The 9,250-nt window shown below is 36.4% G+C and overlaps 1 pseudogene; it reads left to right on the top strand.

The window, feature by feature from the left end:
* Positions 1 to 1,791: 1,791 nt before the first annotated feature.
* On the top strand, positions 1,792 to 2,185 carry LOC111157057 (annotated as a pseudogene).
* Positions 2,186 to 9,250: the final 7,065 nt, after the last annotated feature.

Below are 9,250 nucleotides of genomic sequence, written 5' to 3'. Positions count from 1 at the left end.
CTGATGTGGAACTTGATCCCAGGACCCTGAGATCATGACCTGAGCTAAAGGCAGAGGCTTAACCTACTGAGCCACCCAGGTGCCCCTGAATTTTTCTTACCTTGAAGTAATAAAGATATTCACATTCCCATCTAAAGTTATAAAGTTTTGCTTTTTAAGTCTTTAGGTCACCTGGAATTAATTTTTCAATTTAGTGGAGAGGTATGAGATCTTATTTATTTTTTCTCTAAGTTTAATCCATTGTCAGAACACCATTAACACCATTAGTAATGCATCTTTTCTCCATTGACTTGCTGTGCCTCTTTTGTATATGGTATTTATAAATTTATAACACGTGAAGTCTTTCTGGATATCTTTCTATCATCCCCTTTTCTTAGATGTTTGTTTAATAATTCTCTACACAATTTCAGGGGCATAATGGTTTTTTGTTGTTGTTGTTTAGTTTAGTTTTGTTTTTATGGGGGTGCTTAGTGTTTTTTAAAAGAAGAGATTTTTAAATCTCCTTTAAATTTTAAATTCTTTTCAGCCAGAAGCTTAGTCTGGAGAGCTGGTCCTCTCTACTTGACATCTGTAGGTTATCTAGCTTTAAACCACTTTTACATTTTTAGGGTAAACTCACTTTAGCCACTGCATGTTATCTCTGTTATTTTTTTTTTACTCTGCTAGATTTGTATTGTCAATTTTAAAAGGATTTTTACATTCATGTCTACGACTGAGTTTGGCCTGTGTTTTCTCATTCAAACTGTTCTTCTCTAGTTATTGTGCCGTAGTCATCCTAGGTTCATAGAATGAGAGAGTAGCTCCCTCCATTTATACTCTGGGGAGAGTTTTGTGAGATTAGAAGGATTAGTCATTTGAAAGTTTGGTAGAATTTTTCTATGAAATATTCTGGGCCAGATGTTTTCTTTCTGGGAAGATTTTAACATATTGATTCAATTTCTTAATGTTATAGGGTTATTTTGGCATTCTGTTTCTCCTTGAGTCATTTTTGGTAAGTTATATTTTGTAAAAATGTGTCCACTTGCCAAGTATTTAAGTATATTGGCTTGAGGCTGATTTTTAAAAGCATTTTCTTTGCTAATGTTCATTTATACCTTCCTTTCTTTTTGTCCTGAGCAATCTCATTAGCACTTTATCTCATTATTCTTTTTAACCAGCTTTATGCTTTGTTTAGCATCTCTAATATATTTTTTATTTTATATCTTTAATATATGATATATTTATTATTTCTTTCATCTACTCTCCTAGAGTTTATTTTGAGATTCTTTTTGCAATTTCTTTATCTGGAAGGTTTTTTCTTTTGATTTATGTATTTATTTTTATTTTCTTTAAAAGATTTTATTTATTTATATGAGAGAGAGAGAGCAGGAGGAAGAGCAGAGAGAAGGACAAGCAGACCCTGTGCTGAGCATGGAGCCCAAGCAGGTCTTGATCCCTGGACCGTGAGATTGTGACCTGAGCCAAAATCAAGAGCAGGTCACTTAACTGACTGAGCCAGCAAGGTGCCCTTATCCTTCCTTATCTCTAATAAAACGTTTATAGCTAAAAATTTTCTCTAAGAAATGTTTTGGATTTATTCAACAAGTTTTAAAGTGTTTGTATTAAGTTTAAAATTCTAAATGTGTATTTTAAATATCATTCAGTTTGTACTTTACAATATGTTCTCTACATTTACATATGCATTATTTGGAAGCACATTAAAAATTTCCATATGAATAGTTTTTTCTTATTTTTTATTTTTAATTTGTAAATTAATTGCATTTCTGCCAAGAAACATAATCTGGGGCTTGAAGCTCGGCTGCCATCACAAACGACACAGTAACTATCCAGACCAGGAAGTTCATGACCAACCGACTACTTCGGCGCAAACAAATGGTCATTGATGTCCTTCATCCTGGAAAGGCAACAGTACCTAAGACAGAAATTCAGGAAAAACTAGCCAAAATGTACAAGACCACACCAGATGTCATATTTGTATTTGGATTCAGAACCCATTTTGGTGGTGGCAAGACAACTGGCTTTGGCATGATTTATGATTCCTTGGATTATGCAAAGAAAAATGAACCCAAACATAGACTTGCAAGACATGGTCTGTATGAGAAGAAAAAGACCTCAAGAAAACAGTGAAAAGAATGCAAGAACAGAATGAAGAAAGTCAGGGGGACTGCGAAGCCAATGTTGGTGCTGGCAAAAAGTGAGCTGCAGATTGGACAACAGAAGGAGTAAAGATGCTGCCGTGGCTCTATCTGTGGGGATTGTGCAGATTTTTCATGAGAGGATTAATAAACTAAGAATGTTAAAAAAAAGAAACACAATCTGGATATAACAAATCTGTTTACATTTTCTTAAGAGCTTAGTATATAATACTTTAATAAGTGCTCTGATGTATATAGAGTATACAGAAAATGTATACTTTAATTATTGAGTACCCAGTTTCTATCTATTTATCTATTAATTTATTTACCTCAAGCCTGTAAACTGTGTTGTTCAAATTCTCTGTGTTTTTACTATTTGGGGGGTCATGTCAAGTTTTTCCCACTGTGATAGTGAATATGTCTGTTTCTCTTCATATGTTTTTACATTTTAAACTTTTATATTTGAGGTAGTAGGGGACAGAAAATTTGGTAATTTGAAATTTTTATCACCAGGAAGCAACTCTTTCATTCTCCAATAAATAATCTTATGTAAGCATTGATTTTATTTGAAATTAATATAACTACACCTGCTTTCTTTTGGTTACTGGTTTAGTACTTTCCCCCCTTTTTTATATTATTAATACATGATGTATTATTTGTTCCAGGGGTACAGGTCTGTGAATCTTACAAAGTTCACAGCATTCACTATAGCATATACCCTCCCCAATGTCCACCACCCAGCCACCCCATCCCTCCCACTTCCTCCCCTCCAGCAATCCTCAGTTTGTTTCCTAAGATTAAGAGTCTCTTATGGTTTGTCTTCCTCTCTGGTTTCATTTTTCCCTCCCTTCCATTATGATCCTCTGTCTTATTTCTCAAATTCTTCATATCAGTGACATCATATGATAATTGTCTGTCTCTGATTGACTTATTTTGCTTGGCCTAACACTCTCTAGTTCCATTCACGTCATTGCAAATGGCAAGATTTCATTTCTTTTGATGACTGCATAGTATTCCATTGTATATATATACCACTTCTTATTTATCTATTCATCTGTTGATGGACATCTAGGCTCTATCCATTGTTTGGCTATTGTAGACATTGCTGCTATAAACATTCAGGTGCATGTGCCCCTTCGGATCACTACATTTATATCTTTAGGGTAAATACCCAGTAGTGCAATTGCTGGGTCATAGGGTAGCTCTATTTTCAACTTTTTGAGGAATCCCCATACTGTTTTCCAGAGTGGCTGCACCAGCTTGCATTCCCATGAGCAGTGTAAGAGGGTTCCCCTTTCTCCACATCCTCACCAACACTTGTCATTTCCTGACTGGTTAATTTTAGCCATTCTGACTGGTGTGAGGTGGTATCTCACTGTGGTTTTGATTTGTATTTCCCTGATGCCGAGTGATGTGAAGCACTTTTTCATGAGTCTGTTGGCCATCTGGATGTCTTCTTTGCAGAAATGTCTGTTCATCTACCCACTTCTTGACTGGATTATTTATTCTTTGGGTGTTGAGTTTGATAAGTTCTTTATAGATTTTGGATACTAGCCCTTTATCTGGTATGTCATTTGCAAACATTTTCTCCCATTCTGTTGATTGTCTTTTGGTTTTGTTGACTGTATCCTTTGCTGTGCAAAAGCTTTTGATCTTGTTGAAGTCTCAATAGTTCATTTTTGCCCTTGCTTCCTTTGCCTTTGGGGATGTTTCTAGGAAGAAGTTGCCACGGCTGAGGTAAAAGAGGTTGCAGCCTGAGTTTCTCCTCAAGAATTTTGATGAATCGATTTCTGCCTCACATTGAGGTCTTTCATCCATTTTGAGTCTATTTTCATGTGTGATATAAGGAAATGGTCCAGTTTCATTCTTCTGCATGTGGCTGTCCAATTTTCCCAACACCATTTGTTGAAGAGACTTGTCATTTTTCCACTGGACATTCTTTCCTACTTTGTCGAAGATTAGTTGACCATAGAGCTGAGGGTCTATTTCTGGGCTCTCTATTCTGTTCCATTGATCTATGTATCTGTTTTTGTGCCAGTACCATACTGTCTTGATGATGACAGCTTTAATAGAGCTTGAAGTCTAGAATTGTGATGCCACCAACTTTGGCTCTCTTTTTCAACATTCCTCTGGCTATTCGGGTTTTTTTCTGGTTCCATATAAATTTTAGGATTATTTGTTCCATTTCTTTGAAAAAAGTTGATGGTATTTTGATAGGGATTGCATTAAATGTGTAGATTGCTTTAGGTAGCATAGACATTTTCAAAATACTTGCTTTTCCAATGCATGAGCATGGAACGTTTTTCCATTTCTTTGTGTCTTCTTCAATTTATTTAATGAGTACTCTCTAGTTTTCTGAGTACAGAAACTTTGCCTCTTTGGTTAGATTTATTCCTAGGTAACTTATGGTTTTGTAATATGGTTTTGAAATTGTAAATGGGATCAACTTCTTAATTTCTCTTTCTCCTGTCTTGTTGTTGGTATATAGAAATGCAGCTGGGGGTGCTTGGGTGGCTCAGTGGGTTAAGCCTCTGCCTTCGGATCCTGGGTTTCTGGGATCGAGCCCTGCATCAGGCTCTCTGCTCAGCAGGGAGCCTGCTTCCCTTCCTCTCTCTCTGTCTGCCTCTCTGCCTACTTGTGATCTCTGTCTGTCAAATAAACTCTTAAAAAATAAAAAGAAATGCAACTGATTTCTGTGCACTGATTTTATATCCTGATGCTTTACTGAATTCCTGTATGAGTTCTAGCAGTTTTGGAGTGGAGTCTTTGGGTTTTCCACATAAAGTATCATATCATCTGCAAAGAGTGAGAGTTTAACTTCTTCTTTACAGATTCGGATGCCTTTTATTTGTTTTTGTTGTCTATTTGCTGAGCCTAGGACTTCTAGTACTATACTGAATAGTAGTGGTGGTAGTGGACAGCACTGCCGTGTTCCTGACCTTAGGGGAAAAGCTCTCAGTTTTTCCCCATTGAGAATGATATTTGCTGTGGGTTTTTCACAGATGACTTTTATGATACTGAGCGATATACCCTTTATCCCCACATTGTGAAGAGTTTTGATCACGAAAGAATGCTCTACTTTTTCAAATGCTTTTTCAGTGTCTATTGAGAGTATCATATGGTTCTTATTCTTTCTTTTATTAATGTATTGTATCACATTGATTTGCGGATGTTGAACCAATCTTGCAGCCCAGGAATAAATCCCACTTGGTCGTGGTGAATAATCCTTTTAATGTACTGTTGAATCCTATTGGCTAGTATTTTGGTGAAGCTTTTGCATCCATGTTCATCAGGGATATTGGTCTGTAATTCTCCTTTTTGATGGGGTCTTTGTCTGGTTTGGGGATCAAGGTAATGCTGGCCTCATAAAATGAGTTTGGAAGTTTTCCTTCCATTTCTATTTCTTGGAAAAGTTTCAGGAGAATAGGTATTAATTCTTCTTTAAATGTTTGGTAGAATTCCTTTGGGATTCCATCTGGTCCAGGACTCTTGTTTTTTTGGGAGATTTTTGATTACTGCTTCAATCTCCTTACTGGTTGTGGGTCTGTTCAGGTTTTCCATTTCTTCCTGGTTCAGTTTTGATAGTGTATATGTCTCTAGGAATGCATCCATTTATTCCAGATTGTCAAATTTGCTGGAATATGGTTGCTTATAATATGTTCTTATAATTGTTTGTATTTCTTTGGTGTTGGTTGTGATCTCTCCTCTTTCATTCCTGATTTTATTAATTTGGGTCATTTCTCTTTTCTATTTGCTAACTCTGGCCAGGGGCTTATCGATCTTACTAATTCTTTTAAAGAACCAGTTCCTAGTTTTGTTTATCTGTTCTACTGTTCTTTTGGCTTCTATTTCATTGATTTCTGCTCTGATCTTTTTTATTTCTCTTCTCCCACTGGGGTTAACCTTTATTTGCTGTACTTTCTCCAGCTCCTTTAGGTGTAGGGTTAGGTTGTGTATTTGAGACCTTTCTTATTTCTTGAATAAGGCTTGTATTGTTATATACTTTCCTCTCAGGACTACCTTTGCTGCATCCCAAAGTTTTTGAACAGTTGTGTTTTCATTTTCATTTGTTTCCATGAATTTTTTAAATTCTTTAATTTCCTGGTTGACCCATTCATTCTTTAATGGTCATTAGCTTCCATGTATTTGAGTTCTTTCTAAAGTTCCTCTTGTGGTTGAGTTCTAGTTTCAAAGCATTGTGGTCTGAAAATATGCAGGGAATGATCCCAATCTTTTGGTACTGGCTGAGACCTGATTTATGACCCAGGATGTGATCTATTGTGGAGAATGTTCCATGTGAATTAAGGAATGTGTATTCTGTTGTGTTGGGATGGAATGTTCTGAATATATCTGTGATGCCCATCTGGCCCAGTGTGTCATTTAAAATCTTTATTTCCTTGTTAATCTTTTGCTTAGGTGATCTATCCATTTCCGTGAGGGGGTGGGTCTTAAAGTCCCTTACTATCATTGTATTATTGTTGATGTGTTTCTTTGATTTTGTTATTAGTTGATTTATATGGTTGGCTACTCCCATGTTAGGGGTATAGATATTTAAAATTGTTAGATCTTCTTGTTGAACAGACCCTTTAAATATGATATAGTGTTCTTCCTCATCTCTTATTATAGTATTTGGCTTAAAATCTAATTAGTATGATTTAAGGATTGGCACCCCAGCTTTCTTTTGATGTCCATTAGCATGGTAAATTATTTTCCACCCCCTTACTTTAAATCTGGAGGTGTCCTTGGGTCTAAAATGAGTTTCTTGTAGACAACATATCAATGGGTCTTGGGTTTTTTTTTTTTTAATCCATTCTGATATGTGTCTTTTTATTGGGACATTTAGCCCATTTATGTTCAGGGTAACTATTGAAAGAGATGAATTTAGTGCCATTGTATTGCCTGTAAGGCAACTGTTACTGTATATTGTCTCTGTTCTCAAAAGTCTATGCAGTCTATGTTACTTTTAGTCTCTCTCTTTGCTTACAGAACCCCTTTCAATATTTCCTGTAGGGCTGGTTTGGTGTTTGCAAATTCATTTAGTTTTTGTTTGTCCTGGAAGCCTTTTATTTCTCCTTTTATTTTCAATGACAGCCTAGCTGGATATAATATTCTTGGCTGCATAATTTTCTCACTTAGTGCTCTGAATGCATCATGCCAGTTCTTTCTGGCCTACCAGGTCTCTGTAGTTAGGTCTGCTGCAAATCCAATATTCCTACCATTGTAGTTTACAGACCTCTTGTACTGAGCTGCTTTCAGGATTGTATCTTTGTCTCTAAGACTTATAAGTTTTACTATTAGTTGACGGGGTGTTGACCTATTTTTTTGATTTTGATTTTGAGGGGAGTTGTCTGTGCATCTTGGATTTTGATGTCTGTTTTCTTCTCTAAATTAGGTAAGTTCTCTGCTATAATTTGCTCCAGTATTCCTTCTGCCCCTCTCTTTCTTCTTTTTCTGGGATCCCAATTATTCTAATATTGTTTCATCTTATGGTATCACTTATCTCCTGAATTCTCCCCTCGTGATTCAGTAGTTGCTTATCTCTCTTTTTCTCAGCTTCTTTATTCTTCATCATTTGGTTTTCCATACCACGTATTCTCTACTCTGCTTCATTTATCCTAGCAATAGGAGCCTCCATTTTTTAATTGCATCTCATTAATAGCTTTTTTGATTTCAAATTGGTTAGATTTTAGTTATTTCTCCAGAAAGCAGTTCTCTAGTATCTTCTATGGTTTTTTGAAGCCCAGCTAGCATCTTTCTAATAGTCATTCTGAACTGCAGTTCTGACATAGTACTAGTGTCCATATTGATTAGGTCCCAAGCAGTTGGTACTTCCTCTTGTCCTTTTTTGGAGAGTGAGTTTTTATGCCTTGCCATTTTGTTCAGAGAAGAATAGATGAATGAGAGAACAAGATTTTAAAACGGTAACAATGACTCCAGAAAAATATACACTAACCAAATCAGAAGAGACCTGAAACAGGGTGGGGGGAGAAGAAAGGGGGGAAAAAAAAGCAGGATTAGACTGGTGAATAAAGAGAGCCACACAGTTGATTTTGTTCTGTTAGAAGAAACTGCCTCCCAAAATTTAAAAGAAAGAAAGAAAGAAAAAAAGAAAGAAAGAAAGAAAAAAAATATATGAATAAGAGTAAACATGGTGAAAGGTGAAGGACTGTAAAGATGAAAATTTAAAAAGATTTTAAAAAAGGAATTGAAAAGATAAGAAGTTGGTTGAAAAAATAAAATAAAAAGGAGAGAAGGTGATCAGGCTGGAGACTAGAACAAAGCCATAAGCTAGATTTATGGTATATTTTGGTTAGAGGAAACTGTATCCCAGAATTTTAAAGAAAGAATAACTTATATGTATACAAAAAATAAGTTTAAATACAATGAAGGGATAGAATATGATTATAAAAATGAAAATTAAAAAAGATTTTTAAATAGGTATTGATAAGATAAAATAGTTAAAATAGGTTAAAATAGGAGACAGGAAAAATAAAAAAAATAGAACAAGTGAAAAATAATGAAAATTTAAAAAATTTAACTGTGAAAGACTAAAGAATCATGGGGAAAAAGCTGTGAATTCTATGTGCTGTATTCCCCTAGCTTTGAAGTTTTGCAGTTCTCATTGATCAGTAAACTTGGTCTTGGCTCCATGTTCTTGCTGATCTTCCAGGGGAGGGGCTGTTGCAGAGATTCTCAAATGCCTTTGCCAGAGGCGGAATTGCAACGCCTTTGCTAGGGGCCAGGCTAAGTAATCTGCATGGTTTTGGTCTCTGGAGCTTTTTTTCCCTGAACGCTTTCCATAGAGCTTTGGAGGATGGCAATGAAGATGGTGGCCTCCCAATCTCTGGCCCAGAGGAGCTGAAATCTTGGGGCCCAATCTTCAGTGTGCCCTCAGAGAAAAGCAGTCAATCCCTCCCATCTCCCTGGTCTCTGGCCGCACTCTGAGCTCACCCAGCCTGTTACCGTGCATTTCTATTTCTGGTGCATGGCCCCGTTCGGAGTCTCCAAACCCAGCAGATTCCTGCCACATTGCTTCTCCCAGAGTAGGAAGGTGAGTCTCCCCGGATCTGCCACTTGTGGGGTCCCTGCTCAAAGAATAGTGGTCCAACTGTGTC

The sequence above is a fragment of the Enhydra lutris genome, unplaced genomic scaffold (genome assembly GCF_002288905.1).
Source record: "Enhydra lutris kenyoni isolate GAN:26980312 unplaced genomic scaffold, ASM228890v2 scaffoldscaffold51, whole genome shotgun sequence".
Taxonomy (NCBI): Eukaryota; Metazoa; Chordata; class Mammalia; order Carnivora; family Mustelidae; genus Enhydra; species Enhydra lutris.
The sequence above is the reverse complement of the archived record's forward strand: the minus strand, read 5'-3'. Positions and strand labels throughout refer to the sequence as shown.